The 18,743-nt window shown below is 32.6% G+C and overlaps 1 protein-coding gene and 1 long non-coding RNA gene across 6 annotated transcripts in view; one reads left to right on the top strand and one right to left on the bottom strand.

Moving 5' to 3' along the window:
• The window catches only part of LOC106882622 (protein Wnt-9a), a 278,778-nt gene that overhangs the window by 127,289 nt on the left and 132,746 nt on the right, over positions 1–18,743 (bottom strand). The window lies entirely within an intron of this gene.
• On the top strand, positions 15,426–18,572 carry LOC149131357 (uncharacterized). The gene is made up of 2 exons (XR_016238079.1): positions 15,426–15,590; positions 15,881–18,572. It is a non-coding gene; the product is annotated as an uncharacterized LOC149131357 (long non-coding RNA).

Raw genomic sequence — 18,743 nt, 5'->3', positions numbered from 1 at the left:
AGGAAAAGCAGTAAAATGTGACAGCCGATGCTGACTTTGTGGATTTAACACCGATGATATCACCCACATCATAAACAGTTGTTGTCCGAAAATGTCATCACGGTATAATCTACCGTTGAGACATGATGCTGTAGCTAGGACACTCTATAACGAAATCCGTCCGATGGATAACCCCGAGGACAAAGAAATAAGAACCCACAGTATGGTAGAAGTCATAGTCGCTCATAACAAAAAGGAATACTGGTGGAATGTCCCGGTGAAGACCTCAATAAAATGTAAGCACAACAGACCTCATAGAATGATTCGGGATAGAGAAGAGAAACTGTGTACAGTTGTGTAAATTAGCTGCCCGGCGGTTGTTAACAAAACTGAAGACCAGTGAAAAAGAGTTACCTACACTAAAATATTGAGAAATTTTCAGTTACTCTATCCAGATTACAAGTTCAGGTCTATACCTGCAATTATTGGGGCGCTGGGATATGTTGCACACTTCCTAAATACCAGTCTTCAGAAATTAGGCTTCTCAAAACCAGAAAGGAGGAAGCTAATTCGAAGACTGCAGATCCAAGCCATCACTGGAACTGTAAAAATCTGTAAGACTTTCCTGAAGTTTATCATTTAAATATATACGAGAATGTCTAGATTTGCAACTGTATGCATGAGAATACATACATAAAACAATACATACAAATCTGCACAGATAAATATGTACACACGTACATGCATACAAAAATACCCTGTTGTTGATGGTGAAATTCCAACGAAGGAGTCTTGGATCTAGGTTAGAAACCAGCTCTTCCTCTATTGGCAAGAAATCTCGAAATAAAACTGAACAATGACATACATACATACATACATACATACATACATACATACATTCATAAACACCATATTTAGCAATTTGGATAAATTGGAAATCGATAACATGCAAAAGTACTTTTAAACAAAATCTTTTCATACCTTTTCATATTATATATAGTTTTGCATTCTCATTTGCCAGCAAGCTCTAGTTTATAGCTTTTCTTTGACACATTATCTGAAGTACGATTTTTTCAGCTACTGGTAATGTCAAAGTTACTTGAAGGATTGTGTTAACTCTATTTTGTATATGTGTTTATGAAATTTCTTTATACGTTTAGATTTTGATTGATGAAATTTTAACCAAATCACATGTTATACAGCTTAAGGACACCGCTGTTATATAAGCACGCAGGACAACTAACTGGCCGGTAGGGATATCCAACCTTGAAATATCGCAACATTGTGTCTGGTATCAGCTTCTATAGCTCCAAATCACTCGTTTATGATGAAAATGTCCGTTTTATAACTACTTAGATATAAAATGTTTCTGTAGATAATGAATATCTTCACTAAAATCATACTCTGCCACTCCAGTTTCAATAGTATTATGAAATACATGTATTTGTACAACAGTATAAATCTGGAGTTTATATTGGACCCAGCCATCTGTGTGAGTGATTGTGTTACATATGTACTGCTTTACTACCTTTCATCTTTCAGATGAAAGGTAGCAGATTACTTACGTCTTCAAGCATGTACAGCAGCTGTCTTTTTATTCGTTATTTCGTCATTGTATATCAATAAACAATACGGTTACCAAGATTCTATTCTATTTTTAGAACAATTTACAGCTAATTTCATAATAAAAACTAGTTCGTAACATATAAACGACCATATGTTGAAAAAAAGAAAATATTATCATTCGATTACTTATAATTCTCTGTGGTTATTTACCGTATTTCTCTGTCTCTTAAACTGAAGAATACCTAGGAGAGGTTAATACTTCAAATGTTCCGTCTTACGTCTTGCAGTATGACGAAAATATATGCTCTAGAAATTTCTCCAGGAGTTTTACTTCAAGGAAAATAAGACGAGTATAACAGTTCAAATAACTTAGAATATACCGTTGTACTTGCAAGATACGCGCCAACAAACTACCACAGCTCAAAAGTACTTTCAAACTGCTCGTAAGTGAAATCCTATCATTAAGGCAAACAACTTTTAGGTTTACTAATATAAAGAATCGTAGCAAAGTACATTTCGCCGACGCTCTACCGATTCGGACACCAACGTTTTCATACGAAATAATATTTTTAAAAGGCGAAAATTGCTCAGCTGTCATTTGTAATTAATAAGAAATTACCGTGTCTCACAAAAACATTTCCCTGATATGTTCATCCTCATCTGGGCATGTGTTTTGTGATAGTGATAGGACTCAATTGTATTCAAATAAATTAAAAAGTTTTACTTTCCATCTCATATATGTACACAGTTTGGAGATAATATCAGGATATTCACAATTTATTTTCTACAATAAAGCAAAAAGTTTTCTTTAGATGAACAGAAGAAACTCCACAAATATTCCATTTATCTTACAAAGCTTCAATTAACTGAGAAAAAACCCAAGTATCACTTTATATTCGCTTGTTAATGGCACAAAGGGTTGTTGGTATTGGTTTCTGGCTCACAAAATTTGAGTGATCTCACACAATATCTTTTCGCGATTTCCTAGTGAGTATTTACTAATGAAAAAGTTAATCACTGTTAATTCTATTTTACCTCTAGTTTTCAGTTGTTCACTAGCAGAGTAAAAAGTGGAAATTTTTGCTGAATCTCTATCTTGTTAATTCTAAGACTTATTTTCTGACTATATTTTGAAGTTATTCGACATTTTCGTTCCTTTCATTCAAGTCTTTAAGCAAAAGATTCTTTATCAACACTATACAAAAATGTGAAAAACTTACAAATAATTTACTTAAATGTAGAGTAATTATTACCATAGTAACAAATAGCTATAGTATTGTGACAGGATTAATTTAGAAATTCAGACGAGACGCAATCTGTAAGTATCTTTGGGATATGAATTATAGTTTTGTATTGTAAAATATCAATATGTTGGGGGTGGGGCACGGGGAAAGGTGTAAAAAATGCATTTTATGAGTGAATAAATATTTTCTCAAAGTCCTTTTAATTAAGGAAAAGCGACCTTGGGATTACAGATTAATTTCTATTCTCATTTTTTTAATGATGAATTAATTCAAAACGACATTCTACACAGAAAAAAATGTTCCCAACAACTGATATATTCCTACAGTAATAGAGGGAAACAGAAATTTAAACCAGACCCTGTGAGTTTAATATCACATGCCGAAAAACATTTCTGTCGTGAAAAATTGGAATCTGAACTTGGATTTTTTTTACACACAAAATCCGAAAACAACATCCATTTATTACCAAGTCAAAATTTTAAGACATTGGATCCATAGAATTGCATTGGTTTTTCTTTTCAGTAAAGCAGTTTATGATGGACTAGGCATAACGTACAAACATACACAGAAATTGGTTTCTCTTCAAACTCGAATATTTTTTATTGAAAAATTAGTAAAAATCTCAGAATTTCTACAGACAAATTATATCATTGTTTATGCCTATTTTCCATGAATTTACGTTTGGATGATTTTCTTGGGTGCAGAACCCTACGAAGATCATGAGCCAAGTTCCAGCAATAGTCCATCATCATACATATGCAAGTCCAATCTGCTTTAATACCCTTGTTCCATTGATGTCTTATTGAACAGAAAGTAATTTATAACTATGACAAGTTAATTCCATGCAGATGCTTCAATGCAATTCTTTGAATTTACAAATTTCATCAATTTTTTATTATTTGAAGCACATCAAACACTCCAGGTTTTTTCTTTTCACTGAGAACGGGAAAAATGCTGCAGATGTAGTTGAACTCATGACCCCATCTTTATCTAGAGCTTTAGCGAACTGCTTCATAATGCTAAGTTGCATTTGGTGCCATGTAGGATAAGTTTTCCTGGTTGAACTAACTAAAGGCGCTTCAACTACATTAAAAAACCTGGAACCTGCGACCATATTCTTTGATCATCGAATGTTCTTCTCTGCATTTGCAATCTCACATACATAAATTGTACGAATATTTGGCGTATACACTTTGTTGCCCTGGGAAAAAAAATTAACAACTTAAAGTCCACGCATATCACTTACTGATGATATGTGTTACTTAATTTTCGCTAGCACTACTTTCACTACTTCCTGTTTCTCTTCTAGTTTTGCAGAGTAGTTGGAACAGAGGCCAATATATTTCCTTTATGAAGTAAAATACATTTCAAACTTCTTTTCGAGATATTGATCAAAAGGCGCCAATCACGTGCATCATATTTTGCTAATCCCATCTTTTGAAGCAGTTCCACAATGTTTATGCAATACACTCACTCATTTTCTGTGAAGGACGGAAGCAATTCAGCATCCTTAGTGCGATTGAAGGTGACTTTAGTTCCTTCTTTATGAAGGCTTTTTTCCTTTGACAGAGACGCAAGAACTTCTGCAGATTTGTTTGATAAATGTAAGTCCCTTACTAAGCCAATGAATTCATTTTGATCAAATAGCTGAGAGTGTGACGACCAGCTAATTCCGAAGTAATCCCGATCCTCTTTGGCTTTCTCTGGCACAGCTGGTACTTTCTGGTTATCAAGTTCGTGGAGTACTAAATTTCACACATAAACAATGTATTTTTATGAAAAATGAGAAAAATTGCAAAACTTAGGGTTTTTGGGTATCTTGAAATCTAGACGTGATGGTAAAAGATGGATTCTGTTTTTGGATTCAGCATATCAAAAAGACCCCCTTCAAATCAGGTAAAAATGTCCTAACAAAATACCTGTTGGGTTGTGTAGTGGGAAAATATTGTATCTAAATACTATATGTGAAATAATGGCTAATTTTAGACATCTCGATCATATTAATTATATAGCTTGAATAACAATTAACTGATATATATTTAAAGAACTCTACCGTTGAATTCCTTGATAGAAAGATTCTTTACATTATCCCTTTTTTTACATTAATGTTGCGAGAAATGTAGTTGTTTAAGAAGGAATTCTAATATTACTGTTCTATATTTTACAGATGAAGAATTCTGTACATTGTTTACATTGGACAGATATGTGTCCTTCTCTTGTTTGTTGTTACCACGATGTTTCTGCTGATTTACACTCCAGCCTTCATCAGGTGTCCTAGTGGAATTTTGAACCCAACCCTGGGTTCTCATTCCTAAGGTATTTTAAAATAAATAATATAAAATCGGTTTGTTATTTTTTTCTATTAAGTCTATCGTAAGCAATTCATATTACTCCTCTGCATCGTTTTAATCTCTCTTAATGCTGTACAAAAATATAGAGAATGATTCGAGTTCCTGCTTTGAGCGGGGCAGCTATGTTAAGCTTCCACTCCACTTTTATAATTTTCTTCTGTTGTCAAAGTAGTTGAGCACATGAGAAAAACGTAATTAAAGAAGCTGCTGGTATATTGATGAACAATAGGCGGATACTTTTTCTGGTAGAAGAATTACTCTCTACATTAGATGCTACTATAGCTCCAGGGTAAATCGAGACGAATTTTATAAATTTTTTCCAAGAGAAATTTGAATATAATTTGTTTAAAATCTGATAATAAATGAATCAAATGAATCAGTTTAAGAATCAAAAGGCTATAAATTACCATGAAAATTTGCGCCGTACGAAATATTAATATTCAGGAAATGGCCTATGAACTGTTGATTTAAAACAAAACAGTTATGCTAATCGTATTTAATAATAAATGCGTAATTAAAGTTAGAAAGTCAATATTGTCTTCGTTCAAATACTTCGTAATAACTTTATAGTTCCAGTTAGCTAAAAGTCCAAGCCAAATATCAATACACAAAAACCTTCCTCCCCTCAAAATATTTGGCTTTTTGAGGTGAAAAACTTAATTTTTTCTTTTGTTTTTGAACGGAATCAGAAGTGTTTAGAGAATAGGTGAAAAACTTAATTTTTTCTTTTGTTTTTGAACGGAATCAGAAGTGTTTAGAGAATAGGTGAAATAAACCGCAACAAAATAACGAGTGAAATATATGTTCATTGTGATAAACTTATTTGTATTTAAAATATCACTACGTAAATTTTAAATTCTATTGAAAGAATCATATCATTCTAAGTTTCACAAGCAGATAACCAATAAACATTTTTGGAAAATGTGGTACATGAAAAAATAGTCTTAATACTGAATAAATATACAAACGAGTGACGCAAATCATATAACAGAATCAATCAAAATGATGTCTATTTTATGCTTATTTTATTCTATACGAGAAGGCGCTTAGCCTAGTGTGATCTTGAACGTAATATTCGATCGTAAATTCGATACCTGGACCGAATGCTGCATTGACTGCTCTGTCAGTCTGTCGGTCTTTCTTTCTGTCTAGATGTCTATCTGTCTGTCTCTCTCTCTTAATCTCTTTCACTCATCAGTGACCACTAACACAACCTTCGTAAATCCAGATCTACCGGTAGGACACTGCCACTGAGAAATGTCTTTATTCGGTCTTGGATTTGAGTGCATTGCAGCAGCGTCTTAAATATGTGAACAGGAACAATAATATAATATAAATTTAACTTGCGCTTTGTAGAAGATTATCAACTGATCAGAGTTGCAAGCACTTCTTGGTTGTAAAGAAGAATCCAAGTCTTTGAGATACTGATTTAGCTCTGGTATGTATGTCAGGTAACCATAAAAAATGAGAATTATCAGATGCAGCATTTATCTAAATTTGAGTTTACCTACATGTTGTTCATGAATAATCAGGGGGCGGTAGAAATTGGTTCCTTTGTATGAGCAATTATCGTGTCTATATTATTGGAAGTAGAATATATCTTCATTCTAGTTCCAATAATGCTTAATAGGGCTCTGTACTTGGAGGTAATACAAGGGTAGCGGAGGATAAAGGTAAAATGAAAACCTATTTACGTATGAGTGAGTGTCGGTGAAGGTGATCGCAATTGTATTCATATTAAACAGAAGAAAAACCGTGAGAAGCATAACCGAACATTGATGAACACTAGAATTTATTGAGCAGTTGTTAAAGAGAGTTTTGCTAAATTATTGCAGCAATATTTCGGTCTGACAGGAAGTTTCATATCCAAGTGGCAGTGCACGGATGAAGCCCACATATTGATGGGTCATAGTTGTCTATCTTCTTTCATTCATCTTTGCCATACCCAACCTATCACTCGCTAACAATCCGCTCACGACTAATGTAAAAACATATTTATCATCAAACTCGCATTGGTGAACACTGGATCTTTGGATTTATTTGTGTCACATTTATTACTAATAATAACGTCTGTTATATAATCCTAATTAGGGATTAATTGTAAAAGAACATTATTTTGGGCGGAACACAAAAAGTTTTCATATTTTTTATCTACTGGTCAACGATTTTAATAATAAAGTGAGTGTTAAATTGCGAATGATTCTGAATTGCAGAGGAAGAAAATAATTCATTAGTATCACAACTTACTTAATTCTTTTGGTGCATTTCCAAATGTTTTCTAACTTTTTCAGACATATAGTAAATATTTTATTCAAGATATCTTCTCATAAAAATCATTTACGTAAGTTTCTAAATCAGATAACAATTAATCGCAATTACATGTTCTCCATAGAGTGAAACCTAGAAAATATTTTTCCAAGCTTAAAAAATATTACATTTAATCAAGGCCATTTTGGTAGTTTATAAATATGGAAATATATATTTTATATAGTACAAATTCATTTGCTTCGAATTACATTTTCGGTTGTGAAGACTAGCTGGGGACTTTGAAATAAAATCCTATTATTAATGTACCTATTAACAGTTTAACATCTGTAAACTGAAAATTGTTCGTTATTAGCTAAAATCGGATGTAATTGAAACATTCCAGAAGCCAGATAGACTCTCTCAAATGAATTATATTAATAATGTGCGTTTGGGTGTGTTTTGCGTATAATTCTAGATATGTCTTAACAAATAAATCTATGCGAGTGTCTATAATATATGTGATATAAAGGGGGCGCGTAATTTTCTTTGTATGTCTGAGTACGGAGACTTGTTCCCAGTAGGACATCAAATCCCATGTAGTTGTTTACTTTGAAGTCATAAAAGTGCGCTTCTCTTCAGTGCGGCTCATTGACATCCATTGAAGATGCAACATACAGCTGATTCTTCGTAATCATGATTTTTTTCAGCCATATATCGCGAAGGTTTATATTTTCTTTTTATATATACCTTTTCTTTAGAAATTATCTTCTGAGTTATTCTTGCAAATGAAATTTTATTTTATCAAGTTTTCAGTTTCATAGCATAAATCCGATAGATCTCAACATAAGTATTTTGAATAATATATTTCATAAGAATGGTTACTTTTCAATGTTTTTCTGCTCTATTCGGATGTTTAAAGCAACAGTTTAAATACTAGAGTAATACCGCAGAAAACTATGAAAAGAAAGCTAACTCTTCATTTTAACTGTTGTAGTCTAATTTACTTCACATACATACATACATACATACATATTAACACGTAGCAGAAAAGATAAGCTTGGACATCAGGTACTTAGAAACTTATATACAAATATTGTGAATTAACATAAGTGATTGTCTCTAAACGGTTTCTGAAAATGTTTTTAAACTAACAAAATGCAAATGCAAAATTAATAAAGTAATGGTGGGATTTCGTATTTCATGTTCTCATAATTACCGTTGTACTTTAATCACAATATTATCGCTATCCCCACTGTTATCACTTACACAACGATGACGATACCCCACCTCCACTATCCCACCATTACCACCCCAACTACTATTACAGCTAGTGTCACAAACCAGTGAGAGAGAGAAAGAGAGAGAGATAGATAGATAGATAGAGAGAGAGAGAGAGAGAGAGAGAGAGAGAGAGAGAGAGAGAGAGAGTACCTCTATGTCATGCATAAAACACTTTTTTAGTTGCAGGGTCGAATCAAAGGAACGATTTTGTGTTGGATAAATTATGATTATTTAATTTTCAAAATTCATGGCTGTGTAATTAGTTTTCGTACTAAGGTTTAAGTCATCTTGTAGTTTTTAGAGAATTCTTCCGCAAGTGATTTCAGATTCGAAAAAAGACGAAACTTAGCTTGCAGGCAAGGATTTCGGCACACCTTGTGGTCGCTCAGCCTACAAAAAGTAACAGCCAAATATTCTTTCAAAAAATACTCCATTTTATTTTAAATACAGAAAGGACACATTAAATAATGTAGTTCTGCGTATCTACTATGCTTTAATGGCAAATGTAATTCCTCGTTTAGGGTAACATTGTGTTGAAAATTTGCCGCCAGCTTAACATATAGAATGGTATCAACTATGATATTGACAACATATTGATATTTTTATATTGATATTTCTATATTATAATTATGCACTATTGCTTTTGCTGTTAATTTCGATTATTTCAACATAATTATAATTTTTGTTGATGCAAACGTCGTTGTTGCTGATATTCACTTTGTTGTTTATTTTATCATTGCTAAGTAGTGTTTACGCGAGGACAGAAATCCCTCACGCTTTCAGTTTCTGATTGATTACAACTGTATCGCCAGATACAGGTAAACAGTGCTTTATGAAAATTACTGTAATTTAAATAAAAGAAAGACTAGACTCAAGGAGAATATTTCCATAATACAAGCAGATTTATAGCTACATAATGTGAGCTAAACCAAAACTATTGCAAATTATAAATTATATCTGGAGAGAAAATATCTCAACAGATTAAATAATTTAAGGAATTACACGCTCAAACTAAAAAATATCCAAAATGTAAAAACAGAACACTTAAAAGAAAAGAATCAATAAAAACATAAATGTGAGTATGAAAATCACTTCTATAGATCAAGCACATGCAAAACAAAATAGATTGCAAAACTCCAAAATCAAACCAGTACTGAGCAACCGAATTTGAATCAAAACTACACGAACAAAAATATGTATGAAAGGGAAAAGATAATCTAAAGATGTTGAGAGTTAAATAATTAAAATCGACAGGTGATAATTCATGCACATTCCCAATTATAAAACATTATGAAAAGTCTCCAAATTATAACGTTTAACAATAAAGAATGCAAAATCGGTGATCTTAAACAACAATATCGTAAAAATTAAGCAAATGATGTGGAATAGTAGCAGTAGTCTCGATGTATATTTCCTCAAATCTATTCATTTAGAAACATTTAACTGTGAGAAAACAACATGGAAACCCCCTAATCTTTAATGAAATCAATAATAGAAAGTAAAAAATTATTGAAAAGGACTACAAACAAATATTCCAGGAATACAATATAACAAATTAAGAAAGCAACAAAGAATAAGTAAAGCGAGGTAACCTCTTTTCATAAAGACAGATTCTCTTTCAGACAATTCATTCTTATAAAAAGCCATAACATTTCCTTCAGAAAAAAAACAAAACAAAAACAAAACGATCAGTTCGATTCCGACCGCATAAATCAAAGTAAAAAATGTAAATCTATGTATCTTCAACAGGATAAACATAAAAATAACTACTAACGAATAATGAAGTATTTTCTGCCTTCAGGAAAGCTAACAAATACAAAGTGTAAGTTGAAGAAGGAGGTTATTGTGATGAGAAAGGAGTAACGCTGTGAAAAGAATAAATTGAAAACTAAACTAAAAGCCAGTGGTACAAAATGTTACGCTAAAATTATAAAATGAAATGCTATGTTAAAATAAAAGCTTCTACATAGTCTGTGCCTGAGAAAGCCGTGTGAGCTGAGAAGGCGCAGGGCTCAAAACTGATATAGAAGGATTTTTTTTTATTGCAGGTCGGTTTCACAGTCATTGCTAAAGAAACTACCGAAAACATGTAATGTGAAGTAGAATACAATGAGTATCTGCAGAATATGTGGAGGTTTGGAGGTGACAGCTAATCATGTAGTTTCTGCTTTACCTCCTTGGTCAAGAAAGAATACAATTTCAGACATGCCATAGTCGAGACTTTATACAATGGAAATTATGCCAGCGTTATGAAATACTTATAGAAAAGGTGGTAAAAACAAACTTCAGAAAGAGTCATAGAAAATCCCATCGTAACTGTTGAGGAACTAGCAGAGGAGCTTGGATTTGGTCATTCAACCATTTATCGACAACTGCATGCCATCGAAAAACGTCTATCTTTAGTTTCAAGACGAAAGGTGTTCTTCCAATCGGATAAAGCTCGGCCACATACAGCGAGGATGACATTCCAAAGGTTGGAGCAGTTTGAATAGCAAACGATGCCCCACCCACCATATTCGCTGGATATCACTCCCTCTGATTATCACTTATTCCGCAGTCTTCAAAATCATTTGGACGGAAAAAAATATGAACTCTGTTGACGAGTTCAGAACAGGGGAGGAGTATTTTTCGCCACGGACAAGTGAATTTTGCTAGAGGGGCCTTGCAAGTCTAACAGATAGATGGAAGAGCATTGTAGAAAGTGAAAGAGAGTATATTTTTGACTAAAAAAAAAGAACTTTGTTCATCTTAATTTTGAAAAATAAAAGAAATATAAAAAGACCGCATTATTTATGGGATAACCCAATATATATATATATATATATATATATATATATATATATATATATAAGGTGTGTGCGTATGTATGTATGTATATATATATATATATATATATATATATATATATATATATATATATATATATATATATATATAAATATATATATATATATAAATATATATATATATATATATATATATATATATATATATATATAAATATATATATATATATATAAATATATATATATATAAATATATATATATATATATATATATATATATATATATATATATATATATATATATATATATATATATATATATATATATATATATATATATATATATATATATATGATGAGAGAGGATTATTATGAGTGAACATTATTATGTGTATGAAGTTTATGAACAATTTCTAGATAAGTACTTTTCCTTGTTGTATAGACTTCATGTCTTAGAAACACATGCCAGCTATAATTTTATTTCAGAAAGGATTTATATTAGTTACGGTATTACGAACATCGTTAATTGATAGAGAAGCAGCTGCAGCAACAACAACAAAAAAGGATGGAGGAAACGCAGCCTTCTTTTATTTCTATATCTTAATGAGTTTAAGTATAATAGTAACAGCTGGTAAACTTTTATTCCTAAAAGAATCTTTGATGGTATTTTTAGGAAAATATTCAAGAAGATTATCCTAATTTTGCACTAGAATTGTATTCAAAATGTTGCTCAATATAAGAATCGATACATTCGAATAGGATAGTGTCTTAAATGTTGAGTATTGAATCATTTGACAATGTGTAAAAACAGCTTTAGTAGACAAGAAGTAGTTTAGGGTTAACTGAGACTTTGACAATAGTTTAGGGTTAACCTTTGCTCTACGTCCCAGCAGAATTACTAATTCTTTCTCATTCATAACCTGAAACATTTTAGATGAAGATATAGAGAAGTTACAAAGTTCATCTTTTCCAAGGTCATTATTTACTATAATGGTTTGATAATGGTTAAATTTGCCTGGGCAGATGGTCAGCTTCTAGGAGTCGAGTGAAATATAGTCGAATGACTGTATCCTGGTATGTCACTTTTAATTAGCCTAGAGGATTTGAATTCAGAATGTTGAGGTACGGTGAGGTTAAGGATAAGTATTGATTTATCTAATTTACTAGTAAATAAAGCTAAATAGCAGTTATATTGATACTAAGAGGAGGTAAACTGATGTCATAAGATATGTTTTTCCCATGAATATTAACTAGATAAATAATGAGCAATGATTTCTGATTTCAGCACAACGCCAGTAATTTTTGGGAAAGGGGATTTATCGATACCAGTGAATCCAGTGCTTGACTTTTACATTATTATAACAACTACGAGAGGATGAAATGGCGAGATTTGAACACAGAACGCAAATAACCGGAATAAATGCTGCAACTAAATTTTTTCCAACACTAACAAATCTGCTAGCTAGCCGCGCTATAAATAACCCTTTCCGCTATAGGCACAAGGCCTGAAATTTTGAAGAAGAAGGAAAGTCGATTATATCGATACCAGTGCTCAGCTCGACCCCGAAAGGATGAAAAGCAAAGTCGACCCCGGCGGAATTTGAACTCAGAACGTAGCAACGGGCGAAATGCCGCTTAGCATTATGTCCGGCATGTCAACGATTCTTTCAGCTCGCCACCTTAGCCGCCTTATAGGTGATGAGAAATGAAAATAGGAAATTAGCATATGATATCACAAGTCGTTAGGCATATAATTTTACCGGTTTAGTCATTGTTTTTGTTAGCGATAGTAATTTGATATTTTGCCACAAAATTAAATGAGAGAAGAATATGCAAAATTTACACGTTTCTCGAGTGTTTCATTAATTTAAAGTAAATCTAATAGTAACGAATGAGAAATCATGCAGGATATTCATTTATGAGTTTACTTCTGACTATATTTACTTCATTACAAATATGGTGTCACGTAACAACTCACAAAATAATTGTTATACACAGTTTCAGATTGTAGCGAAACGGAACGGCTCCTTGTCATTAATAACAAACCGGCACAAAGGCTGAAATTTTGGTGGAGGGAGCTAGTCGATTACATCAACATCAGTGCTCAATTGCTATTTATTTCATAGACTCACAGTGCAAAGCCGGGCAAAATGCTACTACGAAATTTGTCCGGCGTACTAACGATTCTGTCAGACTAAGAAATACGAATTAAATGCATAAATGCATGAAAATAACGAACACTACATGGAAATGTGGTTTATTCTGGGGTGTGAAATATGATGCCAAGGATAGAAACATTGAAAAATGTTCAGTCATACTTTGCTCCAGACGGATTAGTATGTACGTATCCTGTCACTCCAGTAACAATGGATATGAAACTGAAAATGTATGTTGGCTAGTGGATATGCAAACACCTTATTAAAGGTTCATAAATGTCCTCTTTCACTTGTATTTTTCAAACAACATTGGTCTCCTGAAGGCAGATCATTTCCACAAATAGAACGTAACTTTTCCTTGCGATCCCACAAAATAATATCTGGCTGCTTGTGTTCTAACTTGGTGGCTGTTTTAATATTTAGGTTCCACCAATATTCTTTTGAATATTCTTTCAAATCGTCAACTTCCTCTGTAGCTATTTTCTTTTTTGTTATCCCCTTATAGACCTACATGGCTACTGTATTACGGGAGTGTCTGAAAGACATTTTATTACAGTTGACAATAATGTGATTGATGCATTTAGTCTTTGTCTTGCACAGTCTACATGTCTGTCAAAGTTTTCTGCCTGTGATGCTGTAGATACTTGGTTGGGATCTCTTGTTCTTGAATTGCATGGAGGTAGCCGTCAAAATGGTATGTCATAAACTTGTTGGTGCTCCATGCCAAGCATTTAACATGATCAATCCAGTACATGTTTCGTCATATTCGTGCTAAGTAGCCCTGTACTGCCTTCTCAGTGAATTCGTTCATCTTTAAAAATTTTCTTCTGATAAATAGATTTTACCAATGCTTCGTGGGGAGAGCCCTGTATCAGCTCTTATTTCATACATATCCTCAATTTCATTAGCTATTCTAATTACGTCATTAATTTAATGGACGAAAAATTTGGCAAGATAGTTACTGGTCTCTTTCCTCTGTTGCAGATGTTGTTTCAGTGTCACAATACGTGCTTCGTATGACGTCAATACAGATTTGAGACTACGACCACCATCGATGCGTGGGAAGTATAGACTGTCTGCAGCTCCATTAATGTTGAAATTTCGTGTAAAACTGAGCAACTTGCGAGTTCGGACATCTATCTCATTGAGTTCTTGTAGTGACTAGTTCGAAAGGCCAAACATAAGTGTGAGGACGCACTGCAAAGGACAGGCAAATATAAGTGCATGATATGCGCTGCAATTTATTTGTAAGCTGAGTTCTGACGACCAATTTCTCTTCACTCTTCTGGGGTTTTCATTCCTGTTCCTCTCCTTATTTATAGGACCATCATGTCTGACATTCTCATCTTGTCCAAGATACCTATAATTGTCACCTGATGTAGAGGTTGTATTGTCAAGCAGCTCATTTTAAGGTTTTCAGAGGGAGGCACTACTTTTCCGCGTCTTACTGTCAAAAATACACATTTTGATTCATCAACTTTCAGTCCAATGTCTATGGAAAATGGGGTAATGAGGTCCAATTGCTTTTCTTATATGGTTGATATATAAAATGGTGATACTTCTGGATCCATTTTAAAGCCAAGATGTTTTGTGAGCAGGTATAATAGTGCGTTTGATGAGAGGACGAAGAGCAGCGCCGTAAAAACATTGAAGCTTATAAAACACTATAGAATAGGCTGTTATTTATGACACTAAGACGGAAAAAGACATTAAATAACCTTTTGCTCGAAACGATTAAGCCACTTTTGAAATCCGGCAGCGTACAAGTGATAAGACTCCTGTTTGCTTACGCGGAAAGAATGCGGGGTGGGAAATTATCACATAACACCGTTTGCACAACGATTACTTTCACCGGTTCTCTTCATGGTGTATCTTGAGGAGATGTTTAGTAATCTGAGAACATTAGTGAGCAAAATACCAACAATACTCTATCAACAATTTCAAATATTCAAATCATATATATTATGTTTGTATGAACAGGTATGCTTCTTTAATAAATAGATGTGTTTTGCAATGTCTCATGCTTCATAAATCTTTCAACTCACGTAAAGTTAAGGACTGTTGATTTCAAATATCTCATTGGAACTCACAATTCCTATTACTTCCTGTGTTTTTCAACGATAATAAGTTTAATACTTTGATTATATTTAATCCTTACTTTATTTAATCCTTATTCTATTTAATCCTTATTTTATTTAATCCTTATTTAATTGAATGAGTAAAATAGCAGTACCCTACACTAATTGATTTACTTATTTTAATCTTTCCAGAGAGTCCGCCACGGTGAGAAATGCATTCAGAAGTGACGGACGCAAATGCCTTTAGTTTACAGCGGCATCGTCTCGGTCAAACCCTGCTGCATAACAAACCTTCTTCCTTACAAAGACAGTACGCAGGAGACAAACGTAATTCAAAGACAATATGTTGTTTTAAATCGTAAATTTCAAGAAGCATTGGTAGGAAACCAAACTAAACGTTCATTAGTAGGAAACCAAACTAAACGTTCATTAGTAGGAAACCAAACTAAACGTTCATTAGTAGGAAACCAAACTAAACGTTCTTGATGATCAGCGTTTGTATATTTTTAAATCAAAAACAAAGTCTGCGTATTGTAAATTTTTTAAAATGTACATATCGAAATTACATAAGGAATTATCTTGATAATTACTAAAAATATTATCTGATAGCGGAAAACTTAATGGGAAAATAAGACAGTTTGACTCTAATTGATGTATATAATGATTTTAGCTTTTTTTCTAAAATTTCAGAATGAAATTTCATTTATGTTTATTAAAGAAATACAAGATTTTTAAATAAACGTATACAAGTGCTACTATTTGCATTTGTTCATGCAATCTAATAATCCTTTCTACTAAAAGCACAAAACCTGAAATTTGGCGAGAGGAAACTTAGTCGATTACATCGACCCCAGTGTTTAACTGGTACTTAATTTATCGATCCCCAAAAGGATGAAAGGATAAGTCGACCTCGGTGGAAATTGAACTCAGAACGTAGCAACGGACGAAATGCCGCTAAGCACTTTGCCAGGCGCACTAACAATTCTGCCAGTTTGCTGCCTTATATGCTACCTAATAATAAGATAATACCGGATTAGGATTTTAAAGATTTAAAACATATGAACAATCACAATATAACACGTTATCTTAACAATGATAAGTATCTATATGAGGGCAGATTTATATGAAATTTAGTTTCACTAAAACAAAATACACAAATAAATATAGATCTAATAAGCAAACAATATATTTGCCTCACGTCGTACATTACTTATATTGGCTATCAATAAATGTTGCTGTTGTTTAGCAGTGATCATCCTTTCTTTTTCAGACATCTTGAACTTCATTATCGAATGTATCTTTTCTTTTTTTAAGAGTGGAGTACAATTTGAGGGATATTTGGCTGCTATTTCTACTAGACCGGGCGACCATAGAGAGAAATCCTTGGTTGTTGCTTAACACAAGGTCATCCCTTATCGTGAAGACCTATGATCATAGGTATTCCCCTCGTGACCACAGTCTGTTTCACAGCCACCATGCACCTAGAATCACATCATCCAATATGTCCTTTTTAAAAAGGTAGGGACTAATTTAAGAAATTTGTCTGCTATTTCTAGCAGGTCGAGCGACCATGCATAGTCCTCTTTATTGGTGTATTGTTTGGTAGCATATTTTGAAAATTTAATTTGCCTTGTACCGTATGTTCATAATTTCCCATCCATTTAACTGCACATATTTTTAACGCGTGATTATTATAACTGATAGTAAAATGGATATACATAATTAAATCTTTAGACATTTTGGAGAAAATATTAACACTTTCTGATATAAAGTTTATGAAAATAAGTGTCACTTTAGTAAGTAATCAAACACTTGAGCATTATGCAATTAGTTATTTGTTATTAAATATTAACAGTAGTTTTAATATTCATAGTCTTCTAAGACTTGAAGTCTGTTTAAATAAGAAAAGAAAATAAGGAAGAACGTTAGTTCACAATGTGTTTCAGTAATTATTGAAATGAAGGTTGATGCAAAAGTATACAGCACGTAGAGATAATAATAGAGGGAACAGGATACAATTCAACATGGTAGTGGCAGTGAAAGCAAAGAGAGCTAGCTTACACATTAGCACCCAAACACACAAATATGTATTCAAAGCGGTAACGGGAAAGCTAAAACGAAAGAGCTATAGAAATTCAGAGGAGGGAGTAGTCTTTGTAAGCTCAAGGGATTACCATATTGCTGAAATGCCTTCGTATTATAAGGGTGTTCTAATGGCTGATCACACGTTTAAGCGGCATACCGAGGTTCGGTAGATATGACTTACTTTCATAAATAAATCTTTTACACTGTGAAGATCTTACTCATTCCGGACGCTTGTCATACCCGTTCGCTATTTCGTTATCTCTAATGAGGCACTTTTAAATATAACTTATTTTGTTTTATTCAATTATAATTTCATTTATACATAAAAATATCTGCATGCGATGGTTTAAAGGGAGAAAATATTTATCGGCAGTGTCATTTTTGTGCATGTGTCTGCACATAAATGACTGCACTCATTTCTATTTATGAAAATACACAGCAACATATTCAAATATACACTCTTATAATTATTTACCTTATATTGATATTAATTCTAAAGTATTGGTTTGGTGAAGTTGAACACATTTTGCATTGTATGTAATAATGAACTTCAAGAATGGAATGTATTTATCAGATGACCTCAATAGATACAGTTATCTTGTTTGGGAAAGTTACTCATTTTAATATATAATCACATATACGTAACAGATTTCTTTCTTTCATCTCACACGTTAAAGGTACTATCTATTATTCCTTTTCATAATCTATACCATTGTATTAACATTTCGATATATTTTTCTTAAATTGTCAATATTAGTTTATGCTATTTAATCTGTTTCAAGAAATAAAAGAGTATTATGAATTGTGTTGTAATTATTTCGCATTAATATCAAATGAAATTATCCATAACCTTATTTACAATTTTCTATTTTCTAACACTTTTCAAAAATGCATACAGATTATACTATATATAACTCTATACAGACATTATATAATACTACCATTATAACATTTTAATTAAAAACTATCG

Source organism: Octopus bimaculoides, chromosome 23, assembly GCF_046866305.1.
Source record: "Octopus bimaculoides isolate indiv1 chromosome 23, ASM4686630v1, whole genome shotgun sequence".
Lineage (NCBI taxonomy): Eukaryota > Metazoa > Mollusca > Cephalopoda > Octopoda > Octopodidae > Octopus > Octopus bimaculoides.
Note: the sequence above shows the minus strand (reverse complement) of the source record. Positions and strands in the feature narration are given on the sequence as shown.